Source organism: Halichoerus grypus, chromosome 1, assembly GCF_964656455.1.
Source record: "Halichoerus grypus chromosome 1, mHalGry1.hap1.1, whole genome shotgun sequence".
In the NCBI taxonomy this organism is placed as follows: Eukaryota; Metazoa; Chordata; class Mammalia; order Carnivora; family Phocidae; genus Halichoerus; species Halichoerus grypus.
In genome coordinates, this window is record NC_135712.1 from 46,600,248 (window position 1) to 46,615,996 (window position 15,749).

Genomic DNA, 15,749 nt, shown 5'->3' on the forward strand with positions numbered 1-15,749 from the left:
CCTAGGCACAATGCTGAATGCTACCTTTAGCTGGGAAATTAAATCCAGACTTCCAAATAGAGAGACTAAGTCTCCTATTTGCCAAACCAATTAGAAGAAATATGTAAATGCCAGCAGCCCAGGCTGCCAGAAGGACTAATGGAAGGTATGGGACTTATAGACTGAGGCAGTAGCATAGCTATCTGCTAAAGATAGGGCCAAGGCCAGCTAAGAACTATGCAAGAGGAAGAGAAGGAGCAGGAAAGAGTCTCCAACAGCATGTTTGGGAACAAGTAATTATTTTCCCCAGAGCCATCTGTAAGACTTTCAACTTGTGCCTGAGAAAGAAAAGGGCGAAACAGAGAAAAGTGAATTACTGGAAAAAGCAGGTATCTCTTTGGGAGTTGCAAGGGCAGAAAAAAAGACTGTCTACCAGTCTGTTAGTCTTGGCAGATGCAGATCTATGATTCTGGCCACAGTCAGGGTTTCTAAGGCCCTGCTTCTGGAAAACATGGCAAGGGTTTAACCTGAAATGTGGACTGTGGATGGCTCTGATGTGATCTAAGTCAGAGGGAACTATGAGTTCCCAACCTAGGTCCCTGAGCAAATGGGGTCAATCACATAACATCATGACGAGTTTGGCCCTTAGTTACAGACTGCCTTTAGTTCATGGAAGACTCTAGGGGAACATATCTCAGATTGGACTGGAATCTCCCAGGAGGCAGGTCCATCCAAGTTTTTTATCTCTTTTGATTGTAGCCTGAGTGATGTTCTGAAGTGTCTGCGATAGATGAGAATGTCCTCATTGACAAAGAGGCATTTTGCCAAGCACTCTTCCCATGCAATACAGGGCCTATTTTCTGCCTGGAGCCACATTGCTTCCTCTTAGCTACTTAGTATTCTACAAGAAATATCATCTCCTTTCTTCACAATCATAGGAGCTGCTTTATTTGGGAATGTCTCTGGTTGCAAGTAGCAGAAAACCTGCCTTATAGCAGCTCAAACAGAGATGTACTTTTCTCACATAACAAAATTCTGGATCTAGGGGATAGTTAGAATCAGTTCAGGAGCTCAGTGACATCAGGACTAGTAATCACTGGAATTCTCTTACCATTTCCCTCATGCTGTCTCTTTCATGGTCACAAAACGACCACTGATGGATGAGTGCATAGATAAAAAAAAAAAAAAAGTGTTACACACACACACAACTAGAATATTATTCAGCCTTAACAAGGAAGAAAATTCTGCCATTTGCAACAATATAGATGAACTTGGAGGACATTATGTTAAGTGAAGTAAGCCAGACACAGAAAGAACACTACCGCATGACCTCATCTATTTGTGGGATCCACATAGAAGCAGAGAGTAGAATGGTGGTTACTAGGGGCTTTGGGGAGAGGGTGCAAAATGGAAAGATGTTGGTCCGAGGGACAAAATTGCAGTTATGTAGGATGAACAGGCCTACAGTTCTAATATCCAACATGATGACTACAGTTAATAATATTGCACTGCATACTAGAAATTTGCTATAAGAGTAGATTTCCAGTGTTCTAACAACAAAAAGCTATGGTAACTATGTGAGGAGATAAATATATTAATTATATTGACTATAGTAATCACTACACATATATGTATATCAAAACATCATGTTGTATACCTTAAATGTATATAATTTTATTTTTCAAAAAAAATGGCGGCTGAATCACTGGGCATTATGTTCATGTTCAAAGCAGGAAAAAGGAAGAAGGGCAGTATCCCCTGTGATAATCCCCATTTATCAGGAGAGCAACTCCATCGGGATCCCCATCAAACCTCTGGTGTGTCTTCCTCATCAGGTCTCCATCACACAGCCACAGCTAACATAAAAGGACCCTAGGGGCCTGGAATTTAGCTGGACACCCTGTCAGTTTGAACAAAATCAGAGTTCTGTCAACTCTGAAGAGGGAATGGTTACTGGGGAGGCAGCTAACAGTGTCTGCCACACCCTGTACATAGCACTGATTAAACTGCATTGAAATGTTCTCTTTCAGCCTCTGTCTCCCCTCCCACTAGAATTAATGGCACTTGGCAGACAGAGGCACCCAGTCATCCTTGTATTCCCAACCCATGGCACATTGCCTGGCACAAAATAGATTTAATAAACATAACTCAAGCTAAAAAAATATTGGCTGAACCAAATTCCAAATAGAGAGTCAAAAAACTGCATTCAGATCCATTTTTGCATACACTTTTCTCTCTAAAGATAACAGGAGATACTAATGTAAGAGAAACATCAGTAATTCAAAAGATAGGCACTCAAAGGAATGAGAATATGATGATACTTGGGATGCACACAGTTTCTAACACAAATATAGTAGGTAAGTAATAATATTAGCCACCACTATGAAAAATTTGATGCTCTGTGTATGCTACCTCTAATCCTATTATCTTTACAAGGTAAGTGTTACTTGCCTCACCTCAGAGATTCTGGGAAAGTGGCACAAGGTCAAAGAGCAGCAAATGGGGGAACAAGAGTATGAACCCAAGTGGACCTATCTTTCTCCACTGTCTATCCTGCCTCCTGCATGATGGTGTTCAGCACCCTCATTTCACTTAAGGGAAACTCCAGTGCCAGAAGATCACATAAGAACTCCAACCAGATATCAGGCTCCCTGTCTCCAAGTGCACCATTCTGTCTTTACTCTCTGCCTCCTTCAACATTTGACTAAGCAGAGAGAGCAGTGGTCTATGCTATTGAAGATCCTGTGGTGTTGCTGAGGATGAGGAAAGGCTTAATGACAGCTGGCTTTCTTTCCAGGATCCGTGATAAACCTATAGAGAAGGAGAGGAAGTCAGAACAGGGCAGGCCCCTCTGAAGCCCATCCCATATAGAATGTCCCAAATTTAGACCTACTTGTAAGAATAGAAACTTCCTCTATTGATTCTTCCTTCAATGAGTATTCTGATGACATGAGGCTGAACAGAATAGTTGAAGCATGCATATGTGGCTTTGGACCACTGGATGAAACATGAATTTCCATAAATTCAGATGAGAAATTGCAAACAAGGATGAAATGGCTGCATTTGGCTTATGGCTTCAGGTTGCCCACAATGGTCCACAAGTGACTGTAGTCCTCTGACCATCACCTCTCTCTCTAATTGATTAATCAAGCTCTGTGCCAAGAGCTTGGAGCCAAGTACGGCTCAGTGGAGAAATATGATATTTCAATTCTGACTTACCTAAAAGCCAGTATCACACAGACTACAGTCTGTGGATGTGTCCAAAGGGTATCAGTTGCATTGCTTATGGCAAATACAATACAGATGAGGTTCTTCATCAAGAAATCAAAACCTAATTCAATAAAATCTACTCATGCAATTCAAAAACAGTCTTCTCTGAGGATTTCAGGATGCCCAGGGGCTGCGAGACAAGCCCATCCAAGTAGTGTTCATGATACTCTGGTTTCTCTTCAGATCATATAAATCTTTTGCCTTTTACCAAATAGTGTTCATGGCATGTGCACTCTCCTAAAACATTCACTTCTGAGAATATGTACAAAATACGGGTGGAGTTGGATGCAGTGAAAAACCTCAGATAAGTCACAGCAAACCAAAACTGGCTTTTAAGGATCTCAACCTCGGTAGCAAGATACACACAGGGGTCTTATAATCCCTTGGATGGACCAGGGGAATTCTCCTTTATACTGAAAACACTATTGTGAGTTATTCAAGCACAGAGACTACATTTTGGCAGGGAACACTGATCTGGGATTTAAAGCCAGAATTATAAGCTCAAAATGAGAGAAAAGATGAACAAGGGCTGTCAGAAATAGAATTGTTTTATTCTTCATATTTTCACCAAAATAATAATTATACATTTCAACAGTGATTTTTTTTTTTTTGATACAAATGGATTACTCAGGAACTTTTCATTTTGGTTTGCTGAGAATAAGTATAACAATTGTTCAAATAAGAGTACAGAGTTTACAATTGGATAAACACTGGGAAAGAATCAAAGAAAAGCCTATTGCACTGGGCTGGGAGTCCCTTAAGTGCTAAGTGTCACTTGTAGTCCCAGGGCCCTCAGGCAAAGTCCACGTGGCCAGGCACTCCTGGGGCTGTGCCTGAGACCTCCAGGATAATGGCATCTTGTCTCAGTTCCCCAGCTTTGTTGTGGTCTGCAAATCTCTCTCAACCAACTCTAAACCAGAGGTAAATCCTGAAGTGAACCATCTGATTAAAGAAGTGCTTACCTAGAATTCACTCATCATGGCCAAGGATTCAGGGGAATGGAGGGGACAGGGAACATAAATCCAAGGCACTGCTGGCTGTCTGCATAGATAGGACTCCAGAAGAGAGTTTTGGTTTTTTTTTATGTTATGTTAATGACCATACATTACATCATTAGTTTTTGATGTAGTGTTCCATGATTCATTGTTTGCGTATAACACCCTGTGCTCCATTCAATACGTGCCCTCTTTAATACCCAACACCAGGCTAACCCATCCCCCCACCCCCTCCCCTCTAGAACCCTCAGTTTGTTTCTCAGAGTCCATAGTCTCTCATGGTTTGTCTCCCCCTCCGATTTCCCCCCTTCATTTTTCCCTTCCTGCTATCTTCTTCCTTTTTTTTTTTTTTTTTAAACATATAATGTATTATTTGTTTCAGAGGTACAGGTCTGTGAAGAGAGTTTCAAGTGAGGAATATTAGAAGAAAACCCAACACACAGAAGAGGGAAACTCATAAACAGTAAAAGGAATTTCAGAGGATCTGGGCTGAGTCACAATGCAATCAACTGTAGGTTTAACTCTATGGACAATAGACTTTGAAAAATAGAATATTAAAATCCCAGGGTTCTGGTAAGATCAGCCCTAAATTAATTCTATTACTGACTAGCCATGAGACTCTAGGACTTTGGACAAGTCATTTCACATTGCTGAGGCACAAAGTATTTTTTTAATGGAGGGATAAGATATAAGGTTACAATAATAATTTACATTTATTGGTACTTTTATACTGTGCCAGGTGCTAAGGGATTCACTTGCATGATCTCATTGTGTATTGAGTGCTCTTTTCCCCATTTCATAGATCACATAGCTAGTGTTTGAGCTATGGTTCAACACCAAATATGTCTGCCTCAAAGCTGTCCCACTACTGATTCTCAGAGCAAGTCCATGCCATTTATCACTCTAGAATTCTATTTAACCTCATGGTCTATGAGTTCACAACATATGAATTCACAATGCACGACTCCTGGGGGCACTGGTTACCATCTGCATACCCCATCCAGAATTTTGCATAACTGATATACTCCATAGAGCCCCAATGAAAAAAGTTAAGATGAATCCTCTTGTGTCAATTCTTCATGATGTACTTGATTATAATGTTTAATCCCAACTACTGTTGGTACCTTAGTTGCAGGGATGAGCTTAAAAGAAGATAACTGAGATATCAGGGCCTAATGACTGCAGTAAGAGCTATCCTTTTGCTAAAAAAATAAATAAATAAAAATAAAAAATTTAAAGGCCTTTCTTTCCTACTGCATGTTACTCAGAAGTTGCTGGCTGGCTAAGTAATTCTTACTATCTTTCAAATCCATAGTTTCCCCTAAGTTAGTGTGTTACTTCTGTCCAAAAACAAAAGACTTAAGACTAACCTAAATATACACCTCACTTTATAAGTTTGTGTCATTTACGATACAGGAGAGTTGCTTTTTCACCTCAAACACCACATCTATGTTTTAAGCACCACCTATGACTTTGACTTTGATTAAGGGCCTGAAGAATAGAACAAAATTAGAGTTCTATAGAAATTCTTATCAGATAGAATTTACTTTATCAGAGTAGCTCAAAACACCTCAACATGAAGATCCACGCCCACTATGGATGGTACTTATCTCCATTATAAAGATGACAAGACATACAAATGTCCATCAGACACATGAAAAAATGCTCAACATCACTTGGCATCAGGGAAAGATAAATGAAAACCACAATAAGACACTACCTCACACCAATCAGAATGGCTAAAATTAACAAGTCAGGAAACAACAAATGTTGGCAAGGATGAGGAGAAAGCGGATCCCTCCTACACTACTGGTGGGAATGCAAGCCTGTCCAGCCACTCTGGAAAAGAGTATGGAGGTCCTTCAAGAAGTTAAAAATAGAGCTACCCTACGACCTAGCAATGGCACTACTAGGTATTTAACCCAAAGATACAAATGTAGTGACTCAAAGGGGCACCTGCACCCCAATGTTTATAGCAGCAATGTCCACAATAGCCAAACTATGGAAAGAGCTGAGATGTCCATCGACACATGAATGGATAAAGATGATGTGGCGCATATATATATATATAATGGAATTTTACTCAGCCATCATAAAGGATGAAATCTTACCATTTATATTGACATGGATGGAACTGGAGGGTATTATGCTGAACAAAATTAAGTCAGTCAGAGAAAAACAGTTTTCATATGGATTCACTCATATGAGGAATATAAGAAACAGTGTAGAGGATCATAGAGGAAGAGAGGGGAAAACGGAATGGGAAGAAATCAGAGAGGGAGACAAACCATGAGAGAAACTGAGGATTTATTAACTATAGGAAAGAAACTGAGGATGGCTGGAGGGGAGGTGGGGGGGGATGGGGTAACTGGGTGACGGGAATTAAGGAGGGTACATGATGTGGTGAGTACTGGGTGTTATATGCAACTGATGAATTACTGAACTCTACATCTGAAACTAGTGATGTACTATATGTTGGCTAATTATATTTAAATAAAAAAATTAGAAAGAAAAAAAAATTACCATTATTTGTTTACATGAATACATTAACGTCCCCTCTTGAAGGTAAAGCTCCTTGAGGGCAAATGCCTAAGAAAGACTTGGCAAAGCAAAATCTTAGCACAGCTCACAGATGCATGGTCCAATCACAACTCCACAAGGCCTCAGTTGTGAATCAGGGAGGGAGTAAGTCACAAATCTTAGCAAGATATGTAATGATCTAGAGCCTGAGAATCTTGAGATCAAGGTTTGCCACCAATTAGCTGTGTAACTTCGGTTTCTGTGTTTTAAGAAAAAAAAAGAAAGAGGCAAGAGATATTGAGATATTACATAATCAAATAAAAGTGGGAAATTCTACATTAAAACAAAGTTAATTGTTTTCTTCCATTTTAGGACTCCTCAGGGACAATAATATGTTAACATGCATTGTGATTTTCCAGGAGGAGAAACAGAGTTCCATGTTTCCCAAAACATTTAACCTTGGAAATCTACTCTCAAATATAATTTCTCAGAACCAGTATTCTACTGTATACAATTTAAGAACTATTACACTAAAAGACTCCCAAAGCCCTTCAAGTATTAATATTTTGAAATTTTACCCTATGAGTCTCTTTCTCTCCTCTAATCCTAGTGCCTTCACTTAAGATTCTACATATCCAAATCCTTTGTAAACTTCAAAATACCAAATTAATTGTTAGTTATTACATATAAGGGCAAGACCTAGGGGAGATGGAACAGATTATTCTGTCATCACATTTTTCTCTTAAGAGATCCTGAGAGCATGGGCAGCAAACAATCTCCACTAGAAAATCTCTGTTCTGACCTTCAAGCTTGTTTAAAAAAAAAAAAAATATATATATATATATACATATATATATATATATATATATATGCATAATGACACACTTAGAAAATAAATTCTAGATGTCTGGCACCATTTGTTTAAAAAAAAATAACAAAATCCTTTGTTTTGTGTTAATGGTGTTGTAACTAATTAAGGGGGAAATCAGCTGCCAGGTTACATGAAAAGACAAGGCCTGATTCCACTGACATCTTTGCATCCACGAGAAGCAAGCTGATGGTCTGCTGCCTGTGTGGTGTTCAGCTTAGTCTCCGCCGACTGGGACTCATTAGCCAGGGTAACAAATATGTAACCAATGCTTTTTCCAGATATTCCACCACAAACCAAGTACCACAGTGTCCATCCCTTGCCTCGAAGGCCTGGGTCTGAGCCACTCAAGATGCTCCCTCCAGCTCAGCCTAAAGCATGGGATTTCCATTAGATGGAGTTCCTTGGATCCAAGCAAGCACTGCTGCAGTATAAATGTTGCTTCTTTCTTTGTGAAAAGATAGAAAGGGAGATGAACATGCTAATAAACTGTCACTTTAACTTCTTAACTTTAATGTTTAATAAACTACTTCTTGTTCAACTTTAATTTCCGAGGGCCAAGTCTACATATATTCCAAGTGGTTTTGGGAATTAAATAAGTATTACAAAAGCTTGTTCTCTGGAATGGAGTTTGTCCTGTTGTGTGATTTGAGAAGCTGATTCATAAGCAACATTAACCAGAAGAGCCTCAAAACTGCTTTTGCCTTGTGGGGCCCAGGATAATGGGATGCCCATGCAGACATTAGAGGCCTGAATGAACACACAAAGCCACACACAGCCCAAGAGCATGATCCAAGTTTTACTGCTCTGGAAAAAAGCTACCAGCAGGCATAGGACTAAGCTGGGCAAGGGAGCCTCCCACCATGTGGGATGACCTCCCCAGCTTTCCCTACTTTGCCCTGTGACTGTCCTTTAAGTCGGAGACCAATAGCAGCTCTACTCTTTCTAGATGGCTACTGTTAAAATCTACCAGTGTTTCCTACCTCACATTTACTTATCAGATGAGACCACAAACCTTGAAAGAACTGAGAAAATGAGACCATGTCTAAGGAACAGGATCATGGGGAGTCAGATGGGACCTTGACAGGATGTAGGTGACAGAACGGCAGAATCTCTACCTAAGGGCTACCTGCAGGACATTCACATTCCAGGAGACCTGACCAACCAGAGCTGGAGGGGAGGAGTTAGAGAAGTATGTCAGGAAAGAATTCCAAAAGGGAGCTCAGAGGAGAAATATGGCAAGCCAATTTCACTAACTGCGAATAAGAGCACCCCAGTATGATCTCCCAGCAAGCCTGGCCCAGGCCCCCAACATGTTCTACTGAGAGTTTTTCTAGTCAAACAAGAAGTTATCCACACTCTCAAAATAAGAAGCAAAACAAAGAAAACACTAAAAAGAATGAACCTAAGTCACTTTAACAGTTCAGCACTTCCATTTACCTTGGAGCCAGAACTGATGAGATTTTAAAGAGACAGACACAATATCATGTGTTTTCTTTTTGTTGTTGTTGTTGTTGTTTTTTTTCCTTAGCATCTAGAGGTGTATACACCAGAGCTTCAGCCAGTCCAATTCAAGGAGAAATTCATTCACCAGGGATAATGACTTAGTTGGGCCCTAAAAAAGAAAAGAAGGGTAATATAAACAAGACTACCTTGCTACATTTGGCTGAGAGGTGAAAATTAAAAGTAACAATGCAAGTTTAGGAGATGTCATTGCAAGAAATTAGTCAAAAGGGCAAAAACACTAAGGACCCGGAAACTTCTAGTAAACTCGTTGAGAGGAAGGGAAATAAACAAGTGAGCTGAGTGGCCTTGTTTTCCTTGTACTGAGACTACCTTCTCAAATATCACCTATTCATCTTCAGCGGCAAGAACTCCAAACCTTGGCAGTTCTGAAGTTTTGCCACAAACTTTATTCTTGAGAAGCCAAGACCAGCAGAAAACCTAACTGCACGTTTTCCTTTTTTTTTTTTCTGAGAGACCCTTGAATTTCCCTTCATGGAAATTTTCTAAGGATAAACAAAGTAAAGTAGGCTTAAAGATAGGTGTTTAAAAAAAATCAGACTTCCCCACATCCACGATATTCAGCTTGAACTTCAGTTAAATTTCAATACATACATACATATATACAATATATCAAGAGTCTTTAGGGCACCTGGGTGGCTCAGTTGGTTAAGCGACTGCCTTCGGCTCAGGTCATGATCCTGGAGTCCCGGGATCGAGTCCCACATCGGGCTCCCTGCTCGGCGGGGGGTCTGCTTCTCCCTCTGACCCTCTTCCCTCTCGTGCTCTCTGTCTCTCATTCTCTCTCTCTCAAATAAATAAATAAAATCTTTAAAAAAAAAAAAAAAGAGTCTTTACTACTGGATTGACAGAAACCTAAAAGGAACCCAAATGCGTAACCTTAGAGAAAAACCCAAGGCTACTTAAATAAACCTCATTTTAATGAACCACAGCATAGCTGATTGCTGATGCACCCTCAGAACTACATATTTATACTTCTGTCTGCTCGTAGAATAGGTGGCTGGGCCTTTGCTTTGTTTTATCCAAGTGGGATGCATTTCTCTAGGAGCATAGTGTATCTCAGACCTGGGTCTGGATGGAACCTAAGGAATGTAAGATCAGAGAATGTCTGAAGTTACCAGAGAATGGCCAACAGGCAATGAAGCTTTTGATTCCGCAAAATAAAGAATTGGACTAGATGAACTCTAAGAGTCTTCCAGCTCGAACATTCTGTGATTCTATGATTCCATCCCACAACCATATTCATCGACAAACAAGGAAAATCTGATTTGGACTGGTGGTTTCTGAAACCTCACATTCCATGAAGCACCAGGAAAATGTGGTCATTCCAGACGTATTTAATTTGTATGTATTTCATCATTGCTGAGCCCTCCCCAAACATTAAATTGGGGCTAGGGTTCAAGGGCATTTGAAAAAAAAAAAATCACAGAAAGGTTCTGGCTACTGGGTTTGTGTTATATTAACCTATGGAAAAAAAACAGTGAAGTTTCTGAGACATTCTTGTCTCAGAAAGGTGATTATAATCCTAAGGGCTACAATTAGCTCTCTACTGGTAAACTCTTGAGGAGAAAAAACTTTTTGAGGGAAAAGGCTGGAAAGAGAGCTCAGAGGGTCAGTCAGTCTGAAAGTTTGGTCCAGCTATTAATGATATTTTTGGTTGAGACTCACCATATGCTAGGAAAAATAAAATGTCTGTTTATTAAAAATAAAATGCACTTGGATAATAAGTTACCCACATGTTTTTTAAAATTCAGCTTTCATTTACATCCAGTAAAATTCATTCTTTTTAGTATATGGTTCTGTGAGTTGACAGACAGATGGTCATGTGGAACTATGATGACAAGTTACAGAACAGTTCTATCATCCAAAAGCCCTCTCCCATGCTTCTGTAATCAATCCCTCCCTCCTTGCCCAACCATTGGCAACTATCTGTTCTCTGTCCTTACAGATTTGCCTTTGAAAGAATGAAAGTAGTCTGCCTTTTTAACCTGGCTTCATTCACTGGCATGGGTACATCTGAGATCGATCCATGCTGTTGCATGTATCAACAGTTGATTCTTTTCTACTGCTGTGTAGAATTCCATTGTATGGTTATACCACAGCTGAGCCATTGTTCAGTTGTTGGCAATTACAAATAAAGCTACTGTAAACATCCCCATACAGATTTTTGTATGGATATGACTTTTCATTTCTGTTGAGTAAGTACTTAGGGAGTAAGATTGCCAGGTTTGTGTCCCAACTCTATGTTTAACTTTATCAGAAACTACCACACTGCTTTCCAAACTGGCTGAACCACTTGGCATTCCCACCAGCACAGTACTAGAGTTCAAGTTTACTCTACATCCTTCCCATACCTGGTATCACCAATATTTTCTTTAAGCATCTCTAATAAATGTGCAGTGATAACACACACAGTTTTAATCTGTTTTTCCCTAATGATGAATAATGCTGATTATCATTTCATATGCTTATTTGCCATTCATATACTTCTTTGGTGAGCTGCCTTTTCAGATCTTTTGTTCACTTTTTACTAGGCTATTTTCTTACTATTGCCTTTTCAGTGTTCTTTCATATTCTGGCTAAAAGTCCGTTGTCAGATATGTGATTTGAAAACACATTCTCCCAGGTTGTCTTTTCATTTTCCTGACAGTGAATTTTGACAAGCTACAGGCCTACTTTGGAAGCCCACAGTTTAGAGTTAAGAGGTAATGAAGAGACAGAGAAAGCCCACATTTCTTATTTGATCTCCCTCGTCTCTGTTGTGAATGTTCCCCAGAATGAAACTGTGCTATCAACACCAGTAGGAGGGAACTGAAACCTCCCATATTTGAATAAATTTTAATAGAATATCTTGTTCTCTAAACAAGAACATATAATTCCATTAGGAGGAATCTCTTCTCCTGTGGCTAAGAGAAATGCAAATGTGAGGTGAGCCAGTGAGGAAATCGCAAGACTAGTAGTGGAACTGGAGAACTGCAAACCTACCAAATGCTTTAGATTCAAAACAGAGGAGATAGATATAGCACACACCAAAGGAAAGAGAAATACACATCAATGCCAGCAGACTCCAGAAAAGGGAATATCGTGAGGACATGGACAGCTAATAGTTTCTATTAGGAGTTAGCATGGCTTCATTAATAGGTCAAAACTAATTAACCCACCTTTCCTGCTCTGGCAGGCCAAGAAAATGTGGTAGATACAGAATATATAATTTCTGCACTTTACAGGGAGTCTCTAAAAAACCGAGTTGATAATACGAAAAAATGTGAGTGAAATGATCAGGTCATTGCATTTGTAATTTTTAAAGAAATACACGCAGTGGGTATCTATCAGTGGGTCAGTGGCAACCTAGACAGAGGTTGCCTTGATTCTCTCATACCAAATAATTTTATCTATAACTTATATAAAATATAGGACATAGGGATGTTAAATTTGTATAAAGCTGGAAATGATTATAAATTCAGAAATGATTACGAATGATTTAGGACCTAATAAAAACTAAAAATATCTTTCCAAGTCAAAGTGAATACAATAAGATGACTTTTTAATCTGCTATTTGAATATATTATTAAATGATCACAGGAAGTCTAGTTAACCTACATAGTCCATCACCATATATATAGTTACAGAATTTGGTGGGGGAGGGGAGATGACAACTTTTAAGATTTAGCAACTTTCAAATATGCAATACAGCATTATTAACTATAGTTACCATACTGTACATTACATCCCAATGACTTATTTCATAACTGGAGGTTTGTATCTTTTGACTCCCTTCACCTATTTTGCCCACTACTCATTTCCACCTCTGACAATCAATAATCTAGTCTCTGGATCTATGATACTATTTTTTTAAGATTCCACATAAAAGTGTAATCATATGGTATTTGTTTTCTCTGACTTATTTCACTTAGTATAATGCCCTCAAGGTCCATGCATGTTGTTGCAAATGGAAAGATTTCATTCTTTACGGCTAATATTTCACCGTGTATATACATCATATCTTCTTTATCCATTCATTTGTTGTTGGACGTGTAGTAATTGTTCTATATCTTGGCTACTGTAAATAATGCTGCAATAAACACAGGGGTGTATTTAACTTTTCAAGTTACTGTTTTCATTTTCTTCAGATAAACACCTAGTACTGGAAAGGCTGGGACATATAGTAGTTCTATTTTCAAATTTTGAGGAACCTCTGTATTGTATTCCATACTGGCTGCACCAATTCACAATCCCACCAACTGCATGTGAGTTTTTCTTCACATCTACAGAACACTTATTTCTTGTCTTTTTGATTTTAGCCATTCTGACAGGAATGAGGTAATATCTCATTGTAGGTTTGCATTTCCCTCATAATCATAAAGATGTTAAGCATCTTTTCATGTTCCTGTTGGCTACTGGCATATCTTTTTGAGAAAAAAATGTTTATTCAGAACTTCTGCCCATTTGTTTTAACAAGATTTTTTTTTTTTTTTGCTATTGAGTTGTATGAGTTCTCTATATATTTTGGATATTAACCACTTATCAGATATATAATTTGCAAATATTTTCTCCCATTCAGTAGGTTGCCTTTTCATTTTGTTGATGGTTTCCTTTGCTGTAACGAAGCTTTTTTAATTTAATGTTGTCCTACTTGTTTATCTTTGGTTTTGTTACCTTTGCTTTTGGTGTCAATCCAAAAAAATCATCACCAAAATGGATGTCAAAGAGCTTACAGCCTATGTTTTCTTCTAGAAGTTTTATGTTTTCTGGTCTTACATTCAGGTCTTTAATCCATCTGAGTTTTTTATATAGTGTAAGATAGTGGTCCAGTTTCATTTCTTTGCATGTTGCTGTCCTCTTTTGCCAACATTATTTACTGAAGATACTATCCTTCCCCTCCCCTCCATTCCATATTCTTGGCTTTATTATAAATAATTGACCATATATGAATGGGTTTATTTCTGGGCTTTCTATTCTGTTTCATTGACTTACATGTCTGTTTATATGGCAATACTAGACTATTTTGATTGCTATAGCTTTGTAATAGAGTTTGTAATTAGAGAGCATGATGCCTCCAGCTTTGTTCTTCTTTCTCAAGATTGCTTTGGCTATTCAGAGACTTTTGTGGTTCCATACAAGTAAGCTTTCATCTTCTCACCAATGAATATGTTAGCTGTTGGTTTGTCATATATGGCCTTTACTATGTTGAGGTATATTCCCTTTCTACCCACTTTGTTGAGAGTTTTCACCATAAATGAATGTTGAATTTTGTGAAATGTTTTTTCTGCATCTACTGAGATGATCATATGATTTTTATCTTTCATTTTGTTCATGTGATGTATCATGTTGACTGATTTGCAGATGTTGAACCATTCTTACATCCCTAGAATAAATTCCACTTGGTCATGGTGCCTGATTCTTTTAATATATGGAATTTGATTTGCTAATCGTTTGTTGAGAATGTTTATATCTATGTGCATCAGGGAGACTGGCCTGTAATTTTATTTTCTTGTGCTATCCTTGTACGGTTTTGGTATCAGGGTACTGTTGGCATCATGAAATGACTTTGGAAATGTCCCCTCTTCTTCTATTTTTTGGAAGAATTGGAGAAGGACTGGTATTAATTCTTCTTTGAAGTTTGGTAGAATTCACCAATGAAGCTTTCTGGTCCTGGACTTTCATTTATATGATTTTTTTAAATTAAATTTGATTCAATCTTCTTACCAGTAAGCAATATATTCAGATTTTCTATTTCTTTACGATTCAGTCTTGGGAGGTTGTATGTTTCTAGGAATTTGTCCATTTTTTTCTACGTTGTCCAATTTGTTGTCATGTAATTGTTCATAATATTCATAAAATACAAAGAAATACTTCTGTGTTTCTGCATTATCACTTTGTCTACTGTCTCATTTCTGATTTTGTTTGAGGCCTGTCTTTTTTTTCCTTGATGAGTCTAGCTAAAGATTTATTAATTTTATCTTTTCAAAGAACCAGGTCTTAGTTTCATGGAGCTTTTCTATTATTCTCTATTTCATTTATTTCTGTTTTATTCTTTGTTATTAACTTTTTCTACTAACTTCAGGCCTTGTTTGTTCATATTTTCTAGTTCTTTGAGGTGTAAGTTTGGTTGTTTATTTGAGACTTTTCTTGTTTCTTGAGGAAGGCATTTTTTCCTCTAAACTTCCCTCTTAAGAACTGCTTTTGCTGCATCCCATATTTTTTTGTATGTTGTATTTCCATTTTTGTCTCAAGAGATTTATATTTCACTTTTGATTTTTCATTGACCCATTAGTTGTTCAATAGCATGTTAGTCTACACATATTTGTGAATTTTTAGTTTTCATCTTGTAATTGATTTCTAGTTTCATAGCATTTTAGTCAGAAAACATGCTTGATATTATTTCAATCTTCTTAAATTGGTTAAGAACTATTTTGTGGCCTAACATGTGATCTATCCTGGAGAATGTTCCATGCACACTTGAGAAGGATGTGTATTCTCTTGCTTTTGGGTAGAATGTTCTGTATATATGTTTTGTCTCTCAGATATAACATGTCATTTAAAGCTGATGTTCCTTCTTTATTTCTGTCTGAATGATCTACCCATTGATGTAA

The 15,749-nt window shown here is 38.1% G+C and overlaps 1 long non-coding RNA gene across 2 annotated transcripts in view; it reads right to left on the bottom strand.

Annotated features, from left to right (window-relative positions):
- Window positions 1–7,659: 7,659 nt before the first annotated feature.
- Window positions 7,660–15,749, bottom strand: part of LOC118546775 (uncharacterized) — a 138,866-nt gene continuing 130,776 nt past the window's right edge. For both annotated transcript variants that reach the window (XR_013444239.1, XR_004922754.2), the window contains 2 exons: window positions 9,073–9,247; window positions 7,660–8,080 (listed from right to left, as the gene is read on the bottom strand). This is a non-coding gene — a long non-coding RNA (uncharacterized LOC118546775). The remainder of the gene's footprint in view (window positions 8,081–9,072; window positions 9,248–15,749) is intronic.